This window comes from Anas acuta, chromosome 1 (genome assembly GCF_963932015.1).
Source record: "Anas acuta chromosome 1, bAnaAcu1.1, whole genome shotgun sequence".
Classification (NCBI taxonomy): domain Eukaryota; kingdom Metazoa; phylum Chordata; class Aves; order Anseriformes; family Anatidae; genus Anas; species Anas acuta.
This window is the reverse complement of record NC_088979.1, coordinates 111,351,373-111,378,714: the sequence shown is the minus strand read 5'-3', so window position 1 is coordinate 111,378,714 and position 27,342 is coordinate 111,351,373. Positions and strand designations below refer to the sequence as shown.

The 27,342-nt window shown below is 41.0% G+C and overlaps 1 long non-coding RNA gene across 8 annotated transcripts in view; it reads left to right on the top strand.

Annotated features, from left to right (window-relative positions):
• Nucleotides 1-27,342, top strand: part of LOC137861416 (uncharacterized) — a 48,608-nt gene continuing 21,266 nt past the window's right edge. For 2 of the 8 annotated variants that reach the window (XR_011099593.1, XR_011099586.1), the window contains exons 1-4: nt 1-155; nt 1,881-1,952; nt 7,072-7,184; nt 23,541-23,708. This is a non-coding gene — a long non-coding RNA (uncharacterized lncRNA). Of the gene's footprint in view, nt 156-1,880; nt 1,953-7,071; nt 7,185-18,038; nt 18,319-21,701; nt 21,899-23,540; nt 23,709-27,342 lie in introns of those variants that run through there. The other 6 variants (XR_011099592.1, XR_011099588.1, XR_011099590.1 and 3 more) reach the window with 6 other exon arrangements.

Below are 27,342 nucleotides of genomic sequence, written 5' to 3'. Positions count from 1 at the left end.
CTAATAACATCTTATTGCTTTTCAGTATTAAATAAAAGGAAATGATCTGTTTAATTACAGTCAAAGAAATTTTGCAATGCTATGCTGCCTTGAATGGTGGTAATAATAATGGAATGTATCGAGGGTCGTGGCTACATGGACTGATGGCTATAAAGGTAAGCTAGAATGACGGTAGCTATACCGTAGTGGCTCTTTGCCTGTAGCAAATGTGAATTATTTTTAAGAAAAGATAAACTAGGTATATTTTCAAAAATACGCATAGGCAGTTGTAAGCAAAGTCGTATCTAATATTTGATTGATTTTATTGTTGATGCTCTTCTTAATCGCTTCACTTTACTGATATTTCTTAGCTTGGTGGCAGTGGTGGTGTTGTGTTGTGATTCCTTTTTTTTTTTTTTTTTTTTTTTTTTTTTACCCTGTTTGTAAAAAGGCTGAGCACTAATCACTTATTCCACCCTAAATGAAGCTGCAGCAGTGCAACTTGGTTAAACTTTACAAAACCAGGGTCGGATCAGCTGAAGTTCTGCTTTCTTGGACTTGTCAGCTCATTTTCAATGTTCCTTCACCCTCTCCCTCTGGCTGAGCACCAAGGCTGGTCCTCTGAAGCCCAGGTCCCCTGAAACTAGCACGTGCACACGAAAACCTTTCCTTATGTCGTTTGTAATCCTTCATTGCAGTTACATGTTACAGGCTGAAGAGGGTGTAAGAGGGCCTGTTAGTATCCTGGTTTCCTCACAGAAGAGGACCCCACTTGAGAAAGGCACTGATGAACCGTGATATTTAAGGAAGTCTCATGTGGGATGTAGGCTGAGTTAGCAATTCATTGTTTCCAGATGTTCGTGCTTCTTTGCTTCATCTTCTAATTCCTACCCAGATACCTTAAATATTCCAGGACAAGATTACCCGGATGTTGAGTTGCCAATAACACAGCTCTTTTTCCCTGGAGATCTGATCTCCATTTTGACATGGGAAATACACATACCGCTTCCTTTATCATGTTGTAAGTGAAAGATGCTATGCCCTACTGATAGGTGTTCTTCTTATATGTTCCAAAGTGGTAAGCTTTGCATTTTTATTTTTTTTTAAGCAGGAAATTATTTCATTTTGATATTACAATCTGTCCAAATTCCAATAGTTTTAATACCTTGAAATATACAGAGATCCATCAAAATTAAGATTACCCTTTTAAAAAGAGGTGTAATGCAACAGTACTTCACTCTTAATTATCTGGTGGGATGTTTAATATGTGGGAGTGTTTAGACCAACAAGCTCATGAATAGCAAAATAAATGGAACAGGGAGCATATAATATCCATTGCACTGGCCACAGACCAGCAAGTTAATGGGTTACACAATGTTCTATTGTCCCGTGACTTCCAGAGAAAGAAGGACCCAGGTGGCGGAACTATGAAGTCAAGGGAATCTTGTTTCCTGTCAATCCTGTTTCATGAACTTTTGTATTTTTTTTCTCCTGTGAGCTCTGGCTGGGTTGTCAGCATTATGCAACATTACTGTGGCAGACTGTTGAGAGGCAATAACTTCAAAGACAGTAAATCTTTAAAAGGACAGAGGAAAACACTAATGCTATACATGCTGTTTGAGTGTTCATAGTTGTTTTTTTTTTTTTGTTGTTTTGTTTTTTTCTTCATTCTGTTTTGCAGAAAAAATGTTGTTGGGAATACTTATACAACTGCCATCCTGCTTTTAAAAACAAAAGGAATTTCTTAGCTTCTCCTTTATTTTTCCCTTTCTTAATCAAGGGGTAGGCAAGTTATGTTTCTGTCAGGGGCCTGTTTTAAAAGCATCTGGTGAACTGTGTGGACAGGTGAATAAAAAGCCATGATAAACTATTTAATATGAAATAAAATGTATAATTTGTAGGGGATGATTTCCAGCGAGCAGAGTCATTGCATGATGCACATCTTGTTGCTAAAGATCATCAGGTTATGACAGGTAAGTCAAACAAACATTATGATTTACCGACATCTGCAAGTGTTCTAAATAAGTTGTCTCCATTTTGCAGGGTTAGCTGTGTGCCTGTGGCTTAATGAAGTTTTTAATTGTTTCAGTCAATATCAGTGAACTAAGATATACTACTCTGAACAGTGCTCCGGTGTGTGGTCTCTTAGTCTGCTGATTTCAGTAAAACAAACAAACAAACAAAAAAAACTGCAAGTCTGTGCATTTTTGTGTGACTCATTTTAGGAAATCAGTTATACAGTTGTTGTTTTGCATGACACATCCTCTCATATTTATGTTTCATTTGTGAGAAAACTTCTTGTTTGCCTGTATGGCCACATGCCCTCCTTCTTAGCCCTATCATATCAGTAACACAGACAAAACTTGAAATCAGACTTTGTGAGATTGTATCTGCTGTGCTTGACTCTACCTTGCTTTCTGGGTCTTGTATAGCTTTATCCTACTTAAAGCCTTTTCAGTGGAGAGGCAACTTGTTTATTCCCTTTGTGTGCTTTTGCCCTGATGTTTCCAGAGGTAGGAAAGACTTTGGAGAAAGTAATATGGTACAAATCTAAGTGGAGATGAAGGGAAATTAAGTGTCTGTCTGTCATTGGTAGTGACAAAAAATTGTAGAGGTGTAGCTTCGGAGCATTGCTCTTCACTTACATGAAGTATATCACTTTCTGCTTACATGCACCTGAACCAACCTTCCCAGGAGATACAACCTCCAGTATAAACTTTGCCGATGAGCTAATACAGTTTTTCTTAATAAAACATTTCAGACACTTTGCAATCAGGTTTAATAATAGGTTTGGAAAAAAGTAACTACAATGATGTTTATAGCCAAGAGACACAGAAAAGAAAAACATTTCAGTGCTGGTACGATGGCTTGACTTTAGAGGGTCACTGAAATCAGACTAGGTGTCAAATCTCAGAAAAGGGCAATGTTTTGAACCTGCTGTTTGAACTGATATTTAGCAACAAACTTTCCCAAAGGAGAACTCTCTGCTATGAGAGACTTGATTGTTTGGGAGACAATTGTTCCAACAATGTGCTTATAGATGGTTGCTTTTCTTTCTGAAAAGGAGGGGGGAAAAGCAGCACACTCAATGGATCAGAAAATAAAAAAAAAAAGGTATTTTGAGGACTTAGAGTTGTAGGGTTTGTTTGTTATTTTTTGTGTTGTATAGTTTTTGCTAAGACTTATGACAAGAAGGCAGAGAGAATGGATGCCTGGTCACTGAAAGTGAACATAACTTCCGAGCTGGAAATGCAAAATCCTGGGTCAAGCAGATGGTTTCTTTGATTGGACTGAATACAGAACTAGTCTTGCAAGGGATTTGTTTTTTGGAATCGAAGCCAAAGGCATGAATATATGAGGAAATAGCTGGTTATATGGCAGTGTGTTGGGGCATAGTAACAGACTGTATGTGGAATAATAACTGGAGTGGTCAAATGCCTTTCATGCCTGAGGCATGTACTCCAAAGCACTCAAAAAGCAGCTAGTTAAATGCCTGTAGCATATCATCCAGGTGGTCAAACAAAACCTCGCTACAGAAAATTGTACAAAACACAACTTTGAGCAGTCAGGTTACTCAAACCATCAAGCTATTCTCCCTATCCACTGCTTTCCCCCCCCCCCCCCCCTCCCCCCCAAAGAGTGTCATAGGATCTTCTTCTAGCTGATGTGATGTGGCTGTTGCTCTTTCAGACCAATGTGACACAAAACTTAGCTCTAGCTGGAACTTAAGAATGGGTGGGTTTGGGATTTTGGTTTGGTTTTGGATTGGTTTTGATTCTGCTACTAACTGACCTGTTGAAAGGGTTCAGTAAGTGACATAAAATCTGCTCTTCTTTATGTGAGATAAGGTGCCTCCTATATTCTGCTCTGAAACTCAGAGAACCTAAATGCTGCTTGACTCATCAGGCTTTGCCACAGGAGCTGTGGGAAGCTCGTCCACCTCAGTTTCACCAAAAGCAAGATCTAGGGAAACAAAATCTGTGCTTTCTTGCTGCAGCTGACTCCCAAGTTCAGGCTCTACTGTAAGAATGACAGAAGTACTGGTGGTGCTTGGGAACTGTCATCAAAAATGTATTATGGGGGGAGTGTCTCATATTCTACCAAGCTTATGCTCAGGTCACACATTTGCCAGATAAACCCCAAGAAATTAATCTCTGAACACCAGGACACCCTCCCACAAGCTGAGGAATCATCAGAGAGGAGCAGGAACAAGGCCAGGGCCAGGCCAGGTTGTGGCCCTGTAAGTGACCTGTCTCTGTGAGGCCCATGGTGGGCAGAGCTGTGGGAGCTAGAGCCTGGCCTTGCTGGGGCAGGGACTGATGGCACTGGAGATGAGATGGGGTCCTGGGCCCTGGGCGTGGTGGCAAAGGGAGACAGCCAGAGCTGGAAGTGCTGTCAGGGCCCTGACAGGCATTTGTTGTCCTCTGGTACAAAGACAAATCTTGTTCAGGATCCTCTGTGTCACTCAAGGCCTCTGTCCAGGAGGCTTCTCTTTATAAATTGAAGGTGGAAAACTTTTCTTAAACACATGTTTTTCTCCCTATCTATGGGCACTGTTGGTCAGAGGAATGGGCTTTCTCTGAACTTTGAACTGCAGTTCCATTACTACAAGGCAGTGTTGACGGTTACTTTAGCGCTGTGTTCCTCTCTGTGTGATGGCAGATGCAAATGCCCGGTCATGATACTGATCTTAATCTTTTCAGGAATCATAGAATGGTTTGGGTTGGAAGAGATCACTTAATTCCACCCCACTGACATGGTAAGGGACACTTCCCATCAGACTAGGTTGCCCAAAACCCCATCCAGTCTGGCCTTCAACACCTCCAGGGATGGGGCATCCACAGCTTCTCTGGGCAGCCTGTGCCAGTGCCTCACCACCCTCTGAGTGGAGAATTTCCTCCTAAACTCTAATCTAAATCTCCTCCTTTTAGTTTAAAGACATTCCCCCTTGTTCTGTCATTGTCTGCCCAAGCAAAAAGTTGTTCTCTATCCTTTTTTTAAGCCCCCTTTAAGTATTGAAAATCTACAATAAGGTCACCCATGAGCCTTCTCTTCTTCAGGCTAAACAGTCCCAGCTCTCCCAGTCTTTCTTATGAAAATGGTTCCTGTGCTGAGATGGTGGGGTGAACAGCCTTATTTCTTCAAGGGCTTGGTGGGATGCACTGAATAGAGAAAAGGAATATTTCTCATTTTTGACAGGGAGCTTAGCCATAACTGCAATGCCATTATGTGCTGTATCATTTGCCCTGGACATTAAATATAAACATTTCTAGTAAGCACAGGTCATTTGAGGAGCTTGCTCTCAGAGCAGTCTTCAGTTCTTACTGGTTTCATTAGCCTTTGTGAACATCTTGCTTTCTGTTAGACTTTCCAGTATTAGTCTTTTGCCAATCTGATCTTGTTTTATGTTAGTTTATAGTCTCAGGCCTGTGGAATTCTCAGTCTTTGTCTAAAACCATCTCAATGCATAGTTATCACAGTGGACTATGCAGAGCAGGGATTCTCTTGTACAAGGAATTAAATATAGAACCTGTAGTACCTGGAACTAAAGAAATACTGAAGAGCAATCTTCACTGACGGTCTCTGGAAGGCAATTGCAGTTCTGTTTTCTGTATGTTCTTTTGTTTGCACTGTCGAAGATAGACATCAAGGCAGGAAGGCTACCATGAATCTGAAGTGAACATGTATGAGCATGCTGATGGATTAATATGTGTGAAAGACACGTGGCTTCTCTTGCAGAAGGAAACACTTTTTTTTCTTTTTTTCTTCCTCCTGCAACATTGCCTATAATTGATGTGGGAGGAGAGGGGAGAAAGGCTTATATATAAAGTTCCTAGAGCACTGCTCAGTATCCAGCGTGGATTTTCAACACTAATTTTAGACTATTGCTTGCTGAGTTAGAATGTGGGTAGCTGTGTGCACTTAGAAGCCACAGAAGTCCATATGGACAGCAAATAGTCACATTCCAGGAGGGAAATTATGCTGTCCCCCTGCCTCTCCTCATGGAAGAGTTTTAGAATTTTTTCCCTCCACTGCTACCCCACATTCAATCTGTTTGTTGTCAACAATATTTGAAGCCACAGTGGACATGGACTTTTGGCTACTGCCGACAATTTTATATTGATGCAGTTAGATGCTCTCCTTGTAAACATTGGCCCATCCAAAGCAGAACTAATGCAACCAATTCTTCTGCTTGCCAATGTACAGATTGTTCCTCAAGTAAAGATCAGTCTTGAGTAGTGGGACATAAATGTCATGCTGTGTTATGATGGCTGGGGAGTAGATCTGAAAATGAAATGCTATCTGAAATTATTTATCCAAAACAGCTCATTTTTCTGTTAATAATCTTGAGGAGCTACGTAATGAATTTGCAAAATGAAAAACATAGTTTAAAAACATGAACCTTGTTCTTTGGCGCTTTATGCTAATCAATATAGTTTTAGCAGCCTTTTGTACCATGTGTAGCAAAATTCTGTACTGAAGAGAGAGGTAAGATATTGCTTACGTTTTCATTATGAGAAGGTTATGATAGACTCTTATCTTTACATTAAGTGCATCTTGTATATTTTTAAGAGGGTTGAGAAGGTATGGGAAAGTTGCCTTACAACTGTTCAATAGCATAATCTTTGCCTGAGTTTATATGTTTAAACAAAGCAGGGCACTTAAAAAATGTGTCCTTCTGTGCTCCTGATTTCCCTCCTGCTACAGGTATTCCTGCTAGACCTAGAACAATGCTATGACTGCTTGATCTTGCTCAGAACTTAGCTACACCAAAAGGCTCATTTCTCACATACTTACTCTCAAATTTACTACCCTTTTGCCTTGGTTACAGCTTCATTATTGCAAATAAGCTCTTAAAATTCCCAAGTTGAAATAATTCTGGGGAGAGCAACTGGGAGTCAATGAAATTTAGAGGTAGCAATAGGAGAACATATAAAGGCTCTGCTGAGGACCTTAAAAGAGAATGGTGAAGCCTTCAGATACAAATAACATGTCTGTATTACGTCCTGTATGCTGAAGTGCATCTATACATGCATCTGTTTCTTGACTTTTAAACTTCTGTCCATTAACCAGCTGCTTCATTTCTGGCAGAGCTATCTTGGGTCCCAGTACAAACAGTGGGAAAGATTCTGCCTCAAGAGAACCCAGCTTTACCTCTGAGCACTTAAAGGAGTGTGTGAGGAGACCACTGGCAAAAATTTAGGGTATGTCGCTGATTTTTGTAGAAGCCTATAAACATGCCCCTGATCTGGTACCAAAACATGAATTGCTTGTCACTGTTTCTGCTGCACTTTTCATTTCCTTTACAAGTAACGTATAAGCATCATCTGAGAAGAAACTGCTGTTGCTTTGTTTCAGTTAGAAGACAAGAGTCAATTTTTATAGGAAAATTCCAACTCTTTGCAATTTATCAACAGAGTGGGTGACAAGTCAGTCTTTGGGAGGAAAAAATAATTATGCCCAAAAATGTGCAGTACTGACATCCTATCACAGATGACTAGTATTATGCACTCTTTCATAGCTTTTAAAGCATTGCTTGGCTTTGCAATGTGCATGTTTTCCAGGAGTCTAATTTTAAATAATTGTGTTTGTTTTGGTGCTTTAAGTTTTTGTGAGTTCACTCTAGATAGTATCTCCTCACCAACATTCCTGTATACATTGTGGCCACTGTACATATTTAGGTAACAAAAGTCTTTTGAATACAATTTGAAAAATTATCTGATTGTGCTTTAAGAAACCACCCACCTTCCAGAACCTTTGAACTACATGAAACAGAAAAGAACAAATCTTTGACAAGTTGTAATGGTGAAGGTTAATTTTGAAGCAGTATGTGTGTTTACTGCTTCTTAAGGGAGTATCTCGCTGCTTTGCATGCTACTTAGTTGTTTCTGGAGTTGAAGAAACACTGCTTTAAAGGATTAATTTGGCAGGCACTCCTGAGACTTTGGAAGGTAAACAACTGTTTCTTTACTGTCAATACGGCAATTAAGGTCCAGAAGATTAAAAAAAAGAAAGTAAATGCTGTTTTGGCTCCTACAGTAGACCGATGGCTTAGTGATGCTTTGCATATTTAATGAGGTGCCTTAATGATTCTGGACCAGCAAAATCCAGATCAGAAGTGAAAACTTGCATATTAGTGGACTGCAGAGTGAGTTATGTGATGTCCAGAGTTAGGTAGGCAGGGTTTCTTACTCTCAAGATTGGTATCAGATTGTTTTGGCAAATGACATTTCCTTCAAATACCAGGGATGTGCTGCAGGTGTCCATCTGTCTGAAGGTTTTCTTCTTTGCCCTCTTCTAATAACCTCCTTACCAAAACTTCCTTCCAGTACTGGTTTTGTGTATAAAGAGAATGAGGAGTCTTCCCAGTTAAGTTATTAAAATTGGTTAAAGCAGCATTACCGCAATTTGAATTGTGAATTTCAGAGATCATAGAATCATAGAATATCCTGAGTTGGAAGGGACCCTTAAGGATCATCAAGTCCAACTCTTGACACCGCACAGGTCTACCCAAAAGTTCAGACCATGTGACTAAGTGCACAGTCCAATCTCTTCTTAAAGTCAAGCTCGGTGCAGTGACCACTTCCCTGGGGAGCCTGTTCCAGTGTGCAACCACCCTCTCTGTGAAGAACCCCCTCCTTATGTCAAGCCTAAATTTCCCCTGCCTCAGCTTAACCCCGTTCCCGCGGGTCCTGTCGCTTGTGTTAATGGAGAAAAGGTCTCCTGCCTCTCGACACCCCCTTACGAGGAAGTTGTAGACTGCGATGAGGTCTCCCCTCAGCCTCCTCTTCTCCAGGCTGAACAGGCCCAGTGCCCTCAGCCGTTCCTCGTACGTCTTCCCCTCCAGGCCTTTCACCATCTTCGTAGCCCTCCTCTGGACACTCTCCAACAGTTTCATGTCCTTTTTATACTGTGGTGCCCAGAACTGCACACAGTACTCGAGGTGAGGCCGCACCAGCGCAGAGTAGAGCGGGACAATCACTTCCCTTGACCTACTAGCGATGCCGTGCTTGATGCACCCCAGGACACGGTTGGCCCGCCTGGCTGCCAGGGCACACTGCCGGCTCATATTCAACTTGTTGTCTACCACGACCCCCAGATCCCTCTCTTCTAGGCCGCTCTCCAGCGTCTCATCGCCCAGTCTGTACGTGCAGCCGGGGTTTCCCCGTCCCAGGTGCAGGACCCGGCACTTGCTCTTATTGAACTTCATGCGGTTGGCGATCGCCCATCTCTCCAACCTATCCAGATCCCACTTCAAGGCCTTTCCACCCTCAACAGAGTCCACAACTCCTCCAAGTTTGGTGTCATCAGCAAACTTGCTCAAAATACTTTCTATTCCTACATCCAGATCGTTTATAAAAATATTGAAAAGTACCGGCCCTAAAATGGAGCATTGAGGGACCCCACTGGTGACCGCCCGCCAGCCTGACGCAGCCCCATTCACCATAACCCTTTGGGCCCTGCCCGTTAGCCAATTGCTCACCCATCGTATGATGTTTTTATTTAGCTGTATGCTGGACATTTTGTCCAGTAGGATCCTATGGGAAACTGTGTCAAAAGCCTTGCTGAAGTCCAAAAAAATCACATCAGCTGGTTTCCCTTGGTCCACCATATGGTTGATCTTATCATAAAAGGAAATCAGGTTAGTTAGGCAGGACCTACCCTTCACAAACCCATGCTGGCTGGGACCAATGACTGCTTTGTCCCCCAGGTGCGCCTCAATAAGTTCGAGAACCATCTTCTCCATGATTTTACCAGGCACTGACGTGAGACTGACAGGCCTGTAATTGCTAGGGTCTTCTTTCTGACCCTTCTTGAAAATCGGCACAACATTTGCCAGCTTCCAGTCTACCGGGACCTCTCCAGATTCCTAGGATCGTTGAAAAATAATTGAGAGAGGTTCCGCGATGACATCCGCCAGCTCTTTCCGCACCCAGGGATGAATCCCATCCGGACCCATGGACTTGTAGGGATCCAGGCGGAGTAGCAAATCCCGCACACATTCAGGGTCGGTTGGGAGTTTGTCATCCCCACCATCCCGGTCCTCCAGCTCAGGGCACCCTCGGTCCCGAAGCCCATCATCGGCATTGAAGACAGAGGCAAAGAAGGCGTTAAGCGTCTCTGCTTTGCCTATGTCATTGTCTGTGAGGAGACCTTCCCTATCAAGGAGCGGCCCTATGTATTCTTTAGTTCTCCTTTTTCCATTCACATATCTAAAAAAACCCTTTTTATTTTCTCTCACAGACACAGCCAGCTTCAACTCTAGGTGTGCTTTAGCCACACGAATTTTCTTCCTACAAACACGAACAGCATCCCTGTATTCTTTCCATGTCACCTGGCCCTCCTTCCAGTAGGGAAACACTCTCTGTTTCCGCCTAATCTCCATAAGAATGTTCCTGGTCAGCCACGCCGGCCTCCTGCCGCGCCTGCCTGACTTGCGATATTTAGGAACTGCCTGTTCTTGTGCTTCTAGGAGGCATCGCTTAAAGAATGACCAGCACTGGTGGACATCGAGGCCTTCAAGAGCAGCTTCCCAGGGGACCTTGCTGACTAGTTCCCCGAGCAGCCTGAAGTCCGCCTTCCCCATATCTAGGGATGAGGTTTTGGTGGCACTTTTCCTTCTGTCACCGTAAATTTTGAACTCAACCACTTCATGGTCACTATGACCGAGGCGGCCACCAATCACCACATCTCCCACCAGACCCTCTCTGTTTTCTAGCAACAGGTCTAGGAGGGCACCTTTCCTAGTTGGCTCCGTTAGCACCTGCACCAAGAAGTTATCATCTAGGTGCTTCATGAACCTCCTGGACTTGCTCGTGTCAGCCGTGTGGCACTCCCAGTTAACGTCAGGCAGGTTGAAGTCCCCCATAAGGACAAGGGGAGTTAATCTCGAGGCCAAGGCCATAAGGACAAGGGGAGTTAATCTCGAGATACTGAGGCAGTCCAGAGTGACAAAATCTGTCAATCCCTTTGCAGCCATTAAGACTGGGCTGTCTTCATTCTTAGCCACTCTGTTCACTGCATAATGCACAAAGTAGCCTTAAGTTAGGCCTTAACATCCCTGGTGTTTATTTTCTCCTAGTCTCTTCTTTTGGATAGCACATTTATCCTTAAGGGAGTGACTGTCATGTGTCTTCAAATATAACTTCAGAGAATAATTCCACTGTCTTTCTCAAGTCTTTCTCAAGTGGGTGGGCATTTAGAGGAGGCTTAATTTGAATTTGGAGATTAAAATGTCTAAAATCAATTCAGAATGCTGTATATGTGATACTATATTTGAAGCTGGCAGGGTTACCTGCACATAGTGGGAAGGCAGCTCTCCTTTTACAATTTTCTTCCCCACCTATCCCACCACCCCAATGCTGTTTCTGCTGTTTCTAATCACAAGTCTGTTTTGCTTCAAAGTTGAAGTAGGAAAGAGATGATCCTTTGAAGAAGCAGAGCAATGGAGAAGCAGGTTTTGAACAAGATCCTAATATGCACGTTAGGGAGCTGTTCATACCTTTATTTTGGCACACCACCACTTCTAAAGTGGCAGTGTTAGTTTCAAGTCCTATGGATTTTCTTCATGACAAATTCAGGGAGAAATAAGTATGTTTGCTCTACTAGCTAAGTGAGGAATTTAATCCGTTCTGCCTTGCCTTCATTTACCTGCCCTGCTCTATCAATTCTACCACATTGAAGAGCAATTTAAAGAAAGGCTGCCATAGTGCCAGGACAGCTCAGTTGTTTTCCAGAATGGTTGATGGAAAACTAGCTCACACTGCCGAGCTCTCTTCCTATGGAGGTGCAATCTCCTGTCCTAATGGTGATACCACCAGGAAAAAAAATTGGATGTGCACAAGTTAATGGACACAAATTGGATGTATCCAGGACTGCTGAGGGATGCTGTTTATTATCTTGGAAAGGTCGTAGTGACTGGGGGAGGTTTCTGTTAGCTGGATGAAAGCAAACTTCGTGATAATTGTGAAAGGAGGAGGATCTGGTAGGCTGCAGGCCTGTCAGCCTCATCTTAATCCCCATCAAGATGATGGAGCAAATCCTCTGCCTTTCAGAGGCTGGAATGGGCTGACAGGGGCCTCCTGCAGCTTTCAGCAGAGCCACATCAGCCATGTCCTGTGACATGTTAGCAGGAGTGAAGGCAGCAATCCTTCCCTTCTCTTTAGCACCAGTGAGACTGCAGCTGGAGCACAGTGCCCAGCTGGGGGCATCCCCTCACAGATGCTAAGGTACAGGGGTGAGTCCAGTGATGGATCGCTGCTGGTCGGGGTGGTGGAGACGGAGTCAGGCTCTGGTGTTACTGGGGTAGCACATGAGAAATAGCACACGTTATGACGTGGGAACTTCAGATGGGTATTAGGAAACATCCTCGCTGTGGCAGGGCTATATGCTCACTGTGTATCCTGACTCTTAGCTATTCTTTTACATTTGGCTCTGCTTGTCAGAGCCAGCAGCTGGGTTAGAAATGCATCCCTCTTTGTTTGGATACTACTGGATATTCTACATACACAGATTTACCTGTGCATTTCTGATTTTACATTTGTGACTTTTTCAGTAAGGTTGAATTAGACACCTGTTTCCCCTTCCCTGCTGATACCCTGCCCCCAAACGTATAACTTTTGTTCTATATCCTTTCTCTCTCTAAAGTCCTGCAGAAACTGTGCAGGCTACTCTTTGAACACTGGTTTTTGCAGGGGTTTGTTTGTTTGTTTGCTTTTTGCGTCTTTAATTTCATTTCCAAAATGTTCCCTGGGAGGAATGTTTTGGTTTGGCGCTTTAATCTTTATTTGTGTATGTGATTTCTACCAATATAGTTGTGTGAGGAGTGTGATCATCTTCCCTCTTACCCATTCAACTTTTTATCCACACAGTTAAACTGTTTTCATAATAATTCCCAGTGGATATATTCTGCCATTCCTGTGTGAGGAATCTTTTATGTGCAGTTTTGCATATTTTAGCTGCACTCACCCTTTTATGGATCCACCTATGTATTTTAACCTTACTGAATTGCTTGGGCTCTTTGGCTGTCACTTGTAGATAAATTAAAAATGGGATTTATTTTTCCAAATAATTGGTTTTGAAGCAGCAACTTATAGCAACTCTCAAAGTATAGGAACAAAATGGCCACCTATCATCTTCCTTATGTTCATCCATAGGCCTCTTTATTATATTTATTTTTATTTTTTTCTTCTTGGAAGTAAAAGCTTTGAAGACACCTACATTGTAGCTGTTGGCTACATAAAAACAGTTGTCCTGGACAAATGCTCTTGAAACTGAGATTTTAGTGACCATTAGGAAAGGCAGCTGAGGTTTACAGCCCTGCTTTATTAAGGTGTCACTCTAAAGTGAGTCTAAAAACTCACTTATCTAAAATGTAAAAGACAAGCAGTTAATGAAAGAGGTTGCATCAAGTATGTTATTTCTTTGTGAAGGCACTTATAGAAAAGAATGCACTTGATATTCAAGTGAAGGCACTTACAGAAGTAATGTTGGACTGCTCTGAAAAGACATGAACATTATTACAAAAAAAAGTTATTGTAAAGCTTGTATACATTAAATCATTTTTTTTTTCCTCATCTGAAGTATCCTGGTTCACTTATTCTGGGTTCTTTCAACTTAATTGCTCTTCCCAGTGTATAAAGTCACAGTTTGCAATTTCTACTCAAGACCCATGCAGAAACACAACATTCCTTACTTCCCCGTGTGATCCTTGCACTTGGCTGTGTGAAAGCCACTGCACTGGTTCTCTGAAATAGTAATGCTGAAGTGGAAAAGACAGTGACAGTGCAGCAAAGAAAAAGACAAGTCCATGTTTGCCTCCAGTGAAGTGTTCAGAGTGCTTCATTCTGCCCTCTTGGTGTTGATATGCTTTGCCTTAACTACCTTTTCCGCTAGTGTTTTCTACATTCCCTATTGGGAAACTACAGCAAAGAGAATCTTTCACATGGTGTGTGAAGATCCAGAAACTCATTATGGTAGCAGCCCCGCAAGGCAGTGCTGGGAATCAAACTGTGAAATTGCAATTCCTGAAGGGCAGTATACAGGGCGACATGTTACTGTAGCTTTCCAATGGACTGAGCCGCCCAGTCATCACAACAAATGATGCTAAATCCCAGCAGCTACCCTGTATTTATTCTGTAATTTATGCTCCAGGGGATATAATCACAGACAAAAATTCCTTAAGAGAAGTTTCCCTGCAAAGTTCAGCCTTATCAGAGCAACAACCTTTCCTTCTATGGGCAGTTAATACAAAGGCAGGGTTGTGGGTTGTTGTTTTCTTATGGTTTTCTTGTCCCCTCCTTCTTTCCCTCATGTCCTTTTGAGTCTTTCAGACCAATAAAGAAAGTAATTTAACTACATTGCAGTTAAGGAAATTGTTGCTTGACATCAATACTTACAGAAACAGATCCTGCAAATAAATGTAGAGAGTTGAATGAGCTCCACACCTATGTATTTGGTGGTAATCCATGCAGGGTGACACGCGACATTGCAGGTGTGTGAAGATGCGTCATGAGCACAACATGTAATGCACATATTTTAAATTCATTTATACATTAATTTGAAACAATGTAAAAAATGTTTCTTATGGGGGTCTCCACCAAACATTAGAAATATTCATAGATTCAAAGAAGAATTAATTATCGAGAAGCTATAAATGATGGGGGGTAAATGTAAAGATTCAATACCCCTTTTCCTTACAGAGTTTAAATAACATATAGATACTGTTCTTGTGGGTAAGTCCAACTTCTTCATGTGTCACACAGTTCTTGCATGTAGTTTTGGCATGGCCCATTTATTAATATCTAAAAACACATTCTCCTGTACAAACATTCATACAGAGCTGGCAAGGGTAATGTCAGTTCAGATGTGTTTGTGCTCCTGTTGTACTAGGGCAGTGCAGGTTTCAAACAAACTGAGTCTGTGAATATTTTAGCTGATAAATTCTAGTGCATCCTTACTGGGGATGAATGATCCTTGAAATGTTTATAGTTTGGCCAAAGTTTGAATTAGATACTCCCTGCAAAATGGCAAGCCTTTCTTCCATTGCAATGGCTACCTGAACCTTTCAAAGTGTTTTAGCCTGTATGGATGCCTGAAAAACATGATTCTCTTTAAAACAAATGCAGGTAAGTTTAATAACAGGGACACAATACTAACACAGGCAACTTTAATTACTCGTGCTAGTAAAATACATATATATGTATATGTGTTCAGAAAATATTGACCTGACTTCCAGTTCATCCGCTGTGGCTTAGTCTTGGATCTGCACCTTATTTATGTATGGGTCTGCTGATTTCAGTGGTGGTGTTACAGAAAGCAAAGCTTGGTGTAGGTTTCTGGCACTATGTGCCAGAAGAGATTATTACTGCATTTCTTTCTTCAGAAATTGTTTTCTTATTCAAAGCCCTTGGAAGTAGCCTCCTTTACAGTTAGTGTCCTAGCTTTGCTTTACTCCAGAACTAAATTTATTTCAAAAGGCTGAAAGAAGTTTTTAGTTACTGGCTAAACTTATTCATATCTTTTGGTCCTTTCCCTAACAATGAAGTGCTCCAAATTGCATCCCAAGGGAAAAATGCTGAGGAGTGGACATAGTATATTAATAAGTGCTATGGAAGATGCATGATTCTTTCTGTTACATAAAAATGGGTCCAAAGCTTCTTCCTTTTGTAGTCAATGCCACTACAAGAAAAATGGTCATATTTTAATTTGTTAATTCCTGAACCTGTGTTAAAAGTGTTTTCAGGGAAGGAAAAGTAAACGAAGTTGGTAAGGCTATGAAAAAAAAGCTGCAGTTCTCTGGAGGCCTCTTGGATGACAAAGGTGTTACAGGATTCTGGGAATGCAATTAGGAAAGTTAGAAAAATCAAAATAAAGAATGGACTTTTAATTGTACATGTAATTAACAACTGGAGCTATCCATCTAGGGATGTGACAGATCTGTCATCATTTTTTTTGTCTTTGAATTCAGCCATCTTGTGCAGAAAGACTATAGACTGTAATGAACTCTTCTGATCTAGTAATCTGTAAAAGTCCTAGCTGGATACCATTGAAACATGCTGTGAAGGTGACAGGAGACACCTGACAGACTGGTCAAAACTGCATTTTAAATAGTGAAATTTTAATAGGGAAAAAGCCTGTAAATAGAATGCATACTAAAGTGTGTGTGGTGAAAAGTAAAGCTATGAAATCTTCTAATTTAATTTAAAGCCTACTCCTTCCATGCATTTGAATTTATCTAGCAGATAGTATTAACATAGAAATTGTGTAGTTATTAGTTCTTAGTACCATAAAATGCAACTGAATACACTGTATGTTTCACTGGTAATTGGAAAACATTAGTTAGGATGTGTTGCTAGGGAATTATGTATCAGCTATTGTGCCAAAACTCAGAGGTTGCAGGAGGAGCAGTGACACTGACTAGTTTGGGGAAAGGCTGTTTCATGAATTAGCCTGTAAGATGCAGGTATTTTGCTGCTGCTGTTTTCCAGCTGGAAATGAAGCAGCTTGAAAGATTAATTAGAATTGAAGAAGATAGGGGGTTCTCTGCAGGCAGCACATGGCAGGCTTCTTTTTAGATATCAGGTGCTTTTGCAGTTTTGGATCAGAAGTAGATTTAAGTTTGTAATTGCTCAGCTTTTGAGGAGTTTGTTGGTTCAAGATTTCCTGTATTTGGAGTGTTATGGTATGAAGATATTTTGCCTCAGCTATTAGCACAGTTAGACTCTGCTTAGCAGTGATTGTCAGAGGTCTTCATCTTTCAGAATATGCACTGCAAGTGCTGAATAGTTAGGTTGCCTATGGTATATCATATAATTGTGCTGTTGTAGCACTGATGAAAGTTAAGAGTGCGGAAATAGTGAGGTATAATTAAAAGTATGGTATGTTTTGTTATTGTAGTTTAATTCCTGTGAAACTTCTCTTTCATCCCAGGAAAAGTGTCTCTCACTATGCTTGAGAAAGCTTCCGAGATTCTCATGTGTTTATATGGATGTTTAGGTAAAATGTGCACCACAGCAGAAGGAATTCAATCTTTCAGTATTGTTTTTTGCCCTTTTCACGAAATTTCTTCTCCCATAGAACCAAGCTTAAAATAGCAGGGTCCTAGCCACCTGTTTCTGGCTGTGATGAAGAGCAGCTGCATGGCAACCATGAGCCAGTCCCTGAAGAAAGGGGCAAAACAAATGATAAGGTGTGAAGGCAATCATTCTTCTTAGATATTCAACTGATCAGAGTTTCTGTTTAACGGTTTTGTTTTGTTTGTTTTCATATTCACTTTGGAGACCTGTGTATTGTAAGGCAACTGTTGAGGAATTGTTTTTTGCTTTTTTACAGAAGTGGCCCAGTGGCTTCCCTTCGCTAGCTGCCAGGCACCCACCTGGCCACACTCACTCTTCCCTTCCCCTGCAGGACAGGGGGAGAACACAAGATGAAACAGCCCACAAGGCAAGATAAGGTTAATTTATTGCCAATTTCGATAGACTTAGATGGTGAGAAACACAGGCAAGCCTAATGCCCCTCTTCTCCCCAGACTCAACTTCACCCCTTTCATCTGGCCTCCTCTACCTCCCTGCAAAGCCGTGCATGGGGACGGGAGGCTGCAGGCAGTCTTTAACAGCTCCTCTCTGCTGTTTCTTCCAAATTATTTTCCCCTGTTCCGGTGTGGATCCTCCACGTGGGCTGCAGTCCTTCAGGAAAAACCTGCTCCAGCTGGGGTCATTCATGAGGCACAGCTCCTTCAGGGTGTGTCCACCTGCTCCACCATGGTCTCCTCCATGGCCTGCCCAGGAACCTCTGCTCCAGCACCTGGGGCATCTCCTCCCCTCCTCATCTTCTTTTCCTCTTGATGTCCGTGAGGCCATTTCTAATGTTGTTCCTCTCACTCCTTGCTGCCATGTGGGGCTGGAGCCATCTGGGCAGTCCCTGCTGTGCCTCACGCACTAGCCTTGAAGGCCCCTGTCGCCACCTGAGCACCATCACATCCTAACCTGGTGTTGCTGCAAGGTCTTTCCTGTTAGCAAAGCCAGGTTTTTTCGTTATATATTTTATTTCCTTTTTAAATGAAACCAGTAATGAATATAAGGCATGGATGCCTTAATTTTTGCCTGTCGAAACCATGAATCGCCATTTTCTGTCAAGTGTTGCTGCCAAACCCCTCAGTGGGGTGAATTTTAACACTCATGGTGGAAGATCTGGGATTGGTTTCAGTCTCTTCAGTGCTTGTTCTCTGCATCATCCTGAAGATCAGTTGCACAATCCACATGGATGCATGCCTTCCATGGTAGCTGCTCTTTGGCCAAAAGGTATTTCCATGCCCTTACCCCCACCACTGTCCCCAAGGTAGGTGCCAACAGTGGTTTCAGAAAACGAGAGCTTGACCAGTCTGTTCTCTTGGAATATTATGCAGATAATGTACTGCAAATGTTGTTTTAGCCTTGTAAATATATGTGCTGCAGATCTGCGTCTCACCTCTTGTGAGAGTGAGATTGTTTAATGCACAGAGCTGAGAAGCTTCTCTGGGAAAGGGTGGCATGAACATGCAAAGTCACCCAAGCTCCAGGCTATATCTGTAAAAAGGGATAGGGCACTGGGGAGCTCCATTCATCAGCGCTGAATTCCTGAAGGTGAAAGAACCAGCCTTTAAATAAAATGAAGGGGCCTTCACGACTAAAGGAACCGAAGAAAACACGCTAGTTGCCTGACAGTCCTAAATGTGATGAAAATCGTCCACTGTAGTGGATACTACTGTAAATCTTTGTCTACCTGACAGATTTACATCTACTAGCTTCCATAAAATTCACTGTTAATGGCACAACACCTATTAAGCTGAGGTATTTCTAGGTATACTATATCATTGTATTTTACTGTAGAGTTTACATTATTCCTAGCATTTCAGTGCTTACATTATGAGGTGATTCAGACTGAAAATACAGTAACTTTTTCTGGCTTCTCAAGGACAAGCTTTTATTTTTGAGAAGCCATTCAGAAATGACAGGCAAAATATTGGAAATAATAAGGCTGAAAAATAGCATACACCAGAATGGCTGAGATTTATTGAGACATGCATTTGGCTACTTTACGGAGGCATTAATAAGGTGCCAACCAGATTCTTGTGTTTTGTTAGCTGCATTTCTGCCTTCATGTGCATATATGTTTTTTTTGTTTTGTTTTTGATTTTTCCCTCCTTCTTGTATGTCCAAATAACAATTGGAGGACTTCATTGAGAAGGTTGTAAATTAATTATGTGATGTATATTGACATGAAAGTAATGTTAACAGTTTGGAAAGATACTTGTTCTTCAAGAATCCCTCCCTGCCTCAGCGTAAAATATGAGCTGATATAACTGAAAGCACATGCTACCAGCCAGTATCCTGTGCTGAAAATTTCTGAGTGGATACTGGAAGATCCTGAGAGAGTACGAGTTGATCAATGATCAAGGGCATCCACTCTATATGTGAACAGGAGCTGTGGCATCAGTTACATACGGAGTTGGTGGCTAGCTTGATTCAGCTTTCATCTGAGTTTAGCAGAGCAAGTATCAGAAATGAAAGGATAACCTCTCCAAAAAGTAAGCTCGGTGTACTGGAGACTGCTTCCCTGGTATTTGGACAGCATCAGTGCTACTGAAAATGAGAAGAGCCAGTCTCAACCTTCAGAAGTTTCTAAAACCCATATGCTATTGTGAGTTTTTGGAAAAGAGTTTCTGTTTCTTTAGTTCAGACTCTTGTAATGTGGTATTGCTTTCTAAGGTTGCCAATGTGCTCTTAGCTTTTCTTGTGAAACTAATCCTGCATTCTGTGTGCCATAGTGTCATACATACGTTACATGAGAATGGATCAAAGACTTGAGCTGAAGGAACAAAATATGACACCTCTCTCCATCCCTCCATCCCCTACCCCCCCCCCCCCCCCCCAAAAAAAAAAAAGGCATGAGTTTGGCTGTTTCATTCATAACTTACAAACAGATGGAATTTTAGAAATTTACTTCATGTTTCAATGTTATTCTCCTTTGCAAAAATCTGTGATTTCCAAACAAAGTAGAAATGGGGAACATTTTTGCTGTAGTAAAATTTCCAACTTAAAAGCTTCAGTGGGCAATTCTTGACAAGGTCCCCTTGTGTTGCCTTTGTTCTCGGAGTTAAGTCTGGACAGTGACTAGTCTGTGCCTCAGTATTGGTGTTTCCTTTATGGTCCCTGTTGTTGGGGCCCATGGCTTGTTCTGTTGACTGATTGCTGAGACTCCTTTTTCTCTATTGGCCCACATGCCAATCATGCTTGTTTATTCATTTCTATTAAATAGTGTTATTCTAAGAATTAGCTTAAGGTTAAATGTAACTACTCATGTTTTGTCTGGATTACCAGTTTCTAAGTGAAAGACACTAATGTCCATCATAATCTTAATTAATAGAAATCAAATCAAAACCAGTTGTTATCACCTGCTATTATCATTTCTTAATTCCTTTGTGTTTTTTTTCGCTCTTGGAAATAAAAGTGTTTTTTTGTACCATTTTAGCTGATCGGCTTTTTTATTATTTTTCTTGAGTAAGCAGCATTTGCCGCTGCACCCCACCCCCGCCCCCGTTTTTATTTTTATTTTATTTTTTGCAAACACTGTTCAGCTATCCTTCCAGCAGGATCTGGGAACTGGAAAGAAGCCCCATAAGAAAATGAATGTGTATTGGAGGGCAGCAACAGCAAAACAGCAATTTTGGGCAAATGGAGCCTCATATTTAAAGAGTGTGACGGCTGTTTCCCAAGTGCAATGCTCCAACACAAAAAGTAAATATTATGTTTTCTTCTCACAAAAGCTGGCATACATAGGCTACCTCTATCATAAGGTTTCACCTCTTAATTCAAAAGGAAAGCTCACTGAGCATAAAGAGTGGGCATACTATAACAAGAGAAGCTTAAAGGTCAGAGCAAAAATGAATGCAATAATAACTGTAGTATTGTCACCTATGCACAGACAGGCTTTTGCATGACTTAAGATAAAAATTACACCCCAAAGTGCTATGCAACAGTGGGGGGGGAGTCTCCTGCTGGCCCAGAGGATAGTCTGTGGGCAAAAGCAATGAAGAAGAATTGACACCAAGATGCTGCATCAGGGGTAAGATTTTCCAAATTTGGGTCTGAATCCCTCACCTGGCAAAGTTGCATAAAATCTGCAGACAGTTTGAAAATTGGAGCATATGGAGACGGGGAGCACATTCCATGGTGCCAGCTAATGAAAATATGCAGTGTGAAATGAGCTAACATGGATGTCCCATATACTAGAGAGATTTATATTCTTCCTTTGGGGAGTTCAATCACTCTAACAAATTACAAGTTTAATTTACTTGTAGCAGTGACCTTGGGAAAGATTATTTGCTCTGCTCTTCTGATAAAACTAATCTAGACATCGTGGAGGTGTGGTTTAGGATTTCTTAATCTTTAAGTCGTTATTGGTGAACTCATCAATCTGTGAACTATTTCAAAGCCGTTCACAAAAGGGTCCAAGAAAGCAGGCCTGTTAACAAGAAGTTTAAATCCACTATTCTGGTTTCATTCCTCTACTGGAGAACTTTTGGAAGTCCAAATATTGGACTATGGCAAATTCTTTGACCGCTTGCCTTGCTGATTACAGTAGCCTCAAAGCACTAAGCAGCAGCAGCTGCCAGTAGCCCTGAAGGGGCCATTCCTCAAAGCCAGCTGAGTGAACTTGCATCGTGGCTGCAGCCTGGTCAGTTTATGCCTAAGATGGGCTGAAGCAGGACGTTGAGCTAGTCCTGTAGCTGCTCTGCTATGGGGCAATGCTCAGATACTACCTCCCAGGGAGGTTTGGTATAAAACCAGCACCTGGTGCTGCTGCGAAGGGTCCTGCTGAGGTCCTGGTGTGTAAGGAACACTAGTGAGAAGGAGCACTACTTAGGAAGTGTTAAAGAGTGAGTTGCTGGTTTCTTTTATTTTTTAACTGATCTTTTTTTCTTTGCTGTTAGAGTGGAATTTAAGATGACTGGAGATATTCCTTGATAAGTAATAATATTTAGCTTTTTTTTTTTTTTTTTTTTTTTTTTCTGGCAGAAATCCAAGAGCACCACTGCATGGAGCTCCACAACCATGCTATCATTATTGTGCAATTACATTGGTAGTAATTGTGCTCTATTTTACAAGTAGGGACTTTGAAAAGTGGAAAGGGAACAATGTGTTCAAATAGCTTAATGGGCATTGGCAAATGAGAGTATAGTCTGCATCTCCTGAATTTGGATTAATGCTTTATTCAGTAACACCTCCTCTCTGCCCCCCTTACTCCCTTTGCACCCAGTTTTGTACAAGTTGCCAGTTCTTTATGGCAGTTACTGTGTGGATTATTTACTTGGCATTGTCTGTTCCTCCCCATATCTGCTTTCCTTGTGCTTGCACTGGGAGAACACGAGTCTGATTCTGTTCTGACCTTTCAGTAAATTAACTTACTTCTGCCTGTGTTTGCCTTCCTTGAGACACGTACCTGGTTACCTTTTCAATTACTTTCTTTTCTATTCACATGATTTTTCTTAAAATGAATAACTCTGGTATCTCCCAGCACCCTCTTTTGAACCCATTCTACTTTGTGAACAGAGATCCTTCTGAAGATGGGCTAGCTCTGAGCAAGGTGCATCTCAGCAGCTTTAGAGCCAGACTTAACTATCTGAACATGAAATATTTTTTAGTCTGAGCTGCATCATCCTTAGAGAAATAGTAAAACTGCCTTTACTTGCAATTAACTGGAAAACAGGTGTCTGTAACTTCACTTATCTGCCTTAATGAAAGGAAGAGGAGAAGCAAGGAGAAGGAAGATGAAATATGTGTAAAGAATAAAAAAAAAAAAAAAAAAAAAAAGGAAAAGGAGAAAATCCTTTTTCTCCAGTATGTGAGGCATACTGTGTTTTATCTCTTTGTTTATGCTGCATTGCTGTCATCAGGAAGAATATATTTTGAAACAAGAAAATCCTGCCTCTATGAAGTACAAAAGTGATTTTTTCTCTTTGTGTGTTTGTATTTAGAGTCCTATATAGAAAATCTCTGAGGTCAAATTCTTTCTCCTAGTTTATTTTTGATTTGTCTCGTGTGCCTAATTTCTTTTGAGACTACAAAGAAATAATTTAAGACAATTACAAGGCAAATACTGAGTACCAGTGAGGAGACAACATAGGCAGACAGTCCTATTGGATCATGCTGTCAAAGGACTCAGCAAATATGGGATTTAGTGCTTTTGTTGAAACAGACTTCTCTGTGACCTTGAATAGGTCATTCAGTTTCTTTGTGCTTTAGATCCCTGCTTGTCAAACCGATAATAGTACTTTCCCATTTGCAAGGCTGTTGTGAGCATAAATGCAATTAAATAATGTAGGATGCCATCAAAGTGGTGACATTAAAGAAAGTAAATGGAATTAAGCTCAGGGTTAATTCTTCTCACAGTCATATACGTATAAATCGAGAGTTGCCTTGCTGGTTAATAATGCGTGGCAAAAATCAGCACTTCAAGACCTGTTTGCCCCCAAACATGGGTAAACTACCTTGTTTTACCCCTCCTTTGTTTATTTACAGATATGACACTGTATGTCTTCACCCTTCTGGATCAGTGATGTATTTGCACAGTTGGGGAAAAGCAGACGAAGAAGAGCTAGCTTTGGGGCTCTTAAACCACAATGTACATGTACAATGTAGGCAATCTCAGCTTGTCTGGGACACTGCTTGTCCTAGTGGAGTACTGCTGTAAGTATACACAAAGCACATTGAATTTTTTTTTGTTGTGTGTGGTTTTTTCTCCCCTTCTCCTCCCCCCTACCCCCCCCTCCCCCCCAATCCGTCCCATTTGTCTGTTCTTTCCCCTTGCACTATGCTATGGCATGCAACTAATGGGAAGCTACAACTTTTCACAGTTCGGTAGGATTTGACCATTGCTAGCTGACAGACCACTGGTTTTGATAGCACAGTTTCCTGCTTTTGGAGAAAAGGATTCTGGAGTGGGGCAAATTATTTATTTCTACCATAGAATGTTTATTTGCATAGCATAGAACATAACAAGATTTATTTGTTGAGTTGAATCCCTCAGGTATAGTATAAATATAATTACAAGAACATATAAATATATCTATACTATGTTATTGGGCCTTTGGCACCACAAATCTTATTTCCCTGACTGTGAAAATAAATGTTTCGGAACAGAAATAAATCATTAATTTGTACTTTTGACTCAAAACTGTAGGGAAGGAAATATGTAGGTTGTTGGCCCAGAAGATGATCGGTCCACTGTCTTGGAACATCACAGTGCAATTGGTCTATCCCAAATGGTATTTGCAGACAATTTTAGGTCTCACAGAAAGGTGGAGATAGGACTTTGGACATTGTAAGATCATAGGTAAAATATACTTCTAAATGAATTCTTTGTTGAATCAATTCTACTTCTTAAAATAGTGGACCTTGGGTTTTCCAAACTGAGACTTAAGAATTCTGGAGCTCTCTTAAAAGGTGCGGGTGTTTTGTTTCGTATTTTGAATTGTCCAGTGAGTAAAGGGGATGTGTGTAGCTTTCCTCATCATTGTCATATAAATTCTTCTGGCAGGTGATGTCTGAAAATGACATCTGTTGCAGTGTGAGCTCTTTGGAAACGCTTCATCTACTAGCACAACAACCAGGAATCTAAGAGGAAAGGAATTCTTTCCATGTATGTGCTGTATGTGTTGGTTTCTTTTTTCTTTGCCATATAGGAGAGGCTTTGATACAAAAGGGCCATTGAAGGTTCTGTTGTCCTTGCACAACTTTGTGGTCGACTGAATCAACCTAGGGTTGTCTGAGTTCTGATAAAAGAAGAGTTAACATGACACTAGTGTTAACAGTGAATTGGTTCATATTATGGGACAGACTGTCTTGGGAAAGCTGGGACTAACCTTGGTCCAAGTTGTCTCACTTCTTTTCATATTTGCCTCCCTACAACATGAAACCTACTTTGTCTTTGGAGACTGTATGTTGTTTGAGGCAGGGACTCTCTTCACCAAATTTATCCAAATTTCCTGGTGTGGCTTAGATCTTGCTTGATTTAGACCATCATGAGAAGGAATTTACAGCCTGTGGATTGGTTTGTTTGTAAATATTAAGGCCCATATGTCCTCCCCAAACCAGCAGGTCTGACTTAGTGTGTAGCTTAGTAACTGTGTTGCGGAAGTCTTGTGGCCTGCTTTTGAGCATAGTAACTCGGCTTAATTAGGTGATCTTTAAAACTATGACAACAACAACAACAACAACAACAACAACAAAAACAAACCAAAGGACACCAACCCCCACCCTCCTCCCCGACCAAAAAAAAAAAAAAAAAAGGAAAAAACTGATATTGATTATATTGATTCAAAGATTTGCAATAAAAGAGAAGCTGCTTTAAACAGTAATTTGCTGTGATTGATTGTGCTTGCAGCTTGAGATTTGAGCCTTATTCCTCATCTGTGTTTATCTAGTTTGAACTTGAAGTCTTGAACATTGTTCATCCTTTTGTCTTTCAGACTGAGGAGGACCGTGCCATCAGATTAGATAATAGTAACATAAAAGTTCCCCCATTCATCTGCTTTTAACTTTCTCTTTGAAAAGCAAAATAAATTGTATTAGTCTAATCTCATCTTTTTAATGTATGTTTCTTTTTATGGCTCTCAGAACCTCGTCCAAATGTTCATTATCTGCCGTGAAGGCTTGGAGCCAGTTGACCTACTATTTAATTCCAACTCTTTCAGAAGTCTTGCATATAGAACATTTAATAGGAAGCAGTGAATGAGAAGCATCAAGTATAGAATGCAAATATGACTAACTGTTTAGCCATAAATGAGTAACAGGCAGCGTACTTCTGCTCAGCTTGCCTAAAGCTAAACTGAAGTTATGGAGAAGGAAATTTTGGAGATGAGAGACAGATGAGTCAAGGTTTTCTGTAACTAAAAGGTCAGAAGAAACAGCCTCACAGCTACATAAGCAATGAATATAACTTTTACCCTTAGTGCAATCCTATTTCAATATAAATAAACTATCATACTGATCATCTCATATTAAGGTATTTTATATTATAAATGAAGATAGTAAAAGAGGGGTCTCTGTAGATGACAAGAACTTCTTAAAATATTGTTGCCGAACTTGGGTAAACCTGATGAGAATTTTTAGAAAAAAAAAAAAAAAAAACACAACATAGTTTTCCTGTAAGAGTTTCTTCATAATGGTCTTTCCACCTAACTCAATTACGAATGTTCTTATTTTCATTCTGCACCCGGAGAATCATAATTTGGACACAGCTCCAGTCCATCATGGTAATACATTTGTTTATTATTTTATATCACTTTTGTATGTACTCATTGTAGTACATGACAAAGCTGTTAAGTAATATTTTTTTTGTTTGCTACTGTGAAAGCCTACTTTCTTTAGAGTGGATGCCTACCACTCTCATTACTTCCCAGCTACCATGTTAAGGATTACCAGGCAAGATGGATGCAGATCTTCAGATGCACCGTTGCTCTTGCAGTTTCCCAGACTCTTTTTCATCTTTGCTCTTGGGGGAGTACTTAGGAAAGCCGACACCAGCTTATATCCCTATTCTTCAAGTGCAATAAAAAGGAAACTGGGGTTGTGCCAGAAGAATGAAAGCTTCTGAAGTTATTCTGAATCCTCTGTGGAAGCAGAACTGTAGTGTGCATGAGTCTCCTAGGCTGAAGGCATTGTTGAAATGCCTTCTCTTAGTATTTAACCTGACATTTTGCTGTGCAGACCTACTGGTTGTGTCCCAGTTTACAAAGCTATCTTAGGTGCTGTGAATTAGTGTCTTCACCTTCTCACGATCTATTCCCAATCTTTCTCCTTTGCCAACTTTGCTATCTGTGATCTGGAAGAAAATGAAGTCACTACTGATAAAGTTAATTAGCAGCAGAACAGTCCTTGCAGGGATTTTTCTGGAAACACAGCTGTTCAGTGTTGTTTCTATACTTACATGAATGGTTCAGTCCTATCAGACAACTGTCAGCATGTTTCGAAAGTGCTTTTTTTCCCTTCTGGGCAGGACAGTTTGTGCCAGAAGAGCATGCTGGAAACTATTGCACTGCTTTCTTTTCATACGACTAGCCCTTTAGTAATCAAAAGGAGGGAAAACAACTTAATTATGGAAACATAAGTGTGTTTTATCAAAACATTTCCTAAGAAAACAAATGCTAGCACTGTGACAAACAGTGTCTAATTTGTCTGTACTGGGGTTTTACCTTGCCAGGTTAGGTGGCATTCCCTGGAGCACAGACAGGCTGGTCTGTCCCTGGAGGAGATACTGAGCATGGAAAGAGCAGGAGTTTCCAAAGAACATCATGGAAGTGGGGTCTTGTCTTTCATAAGC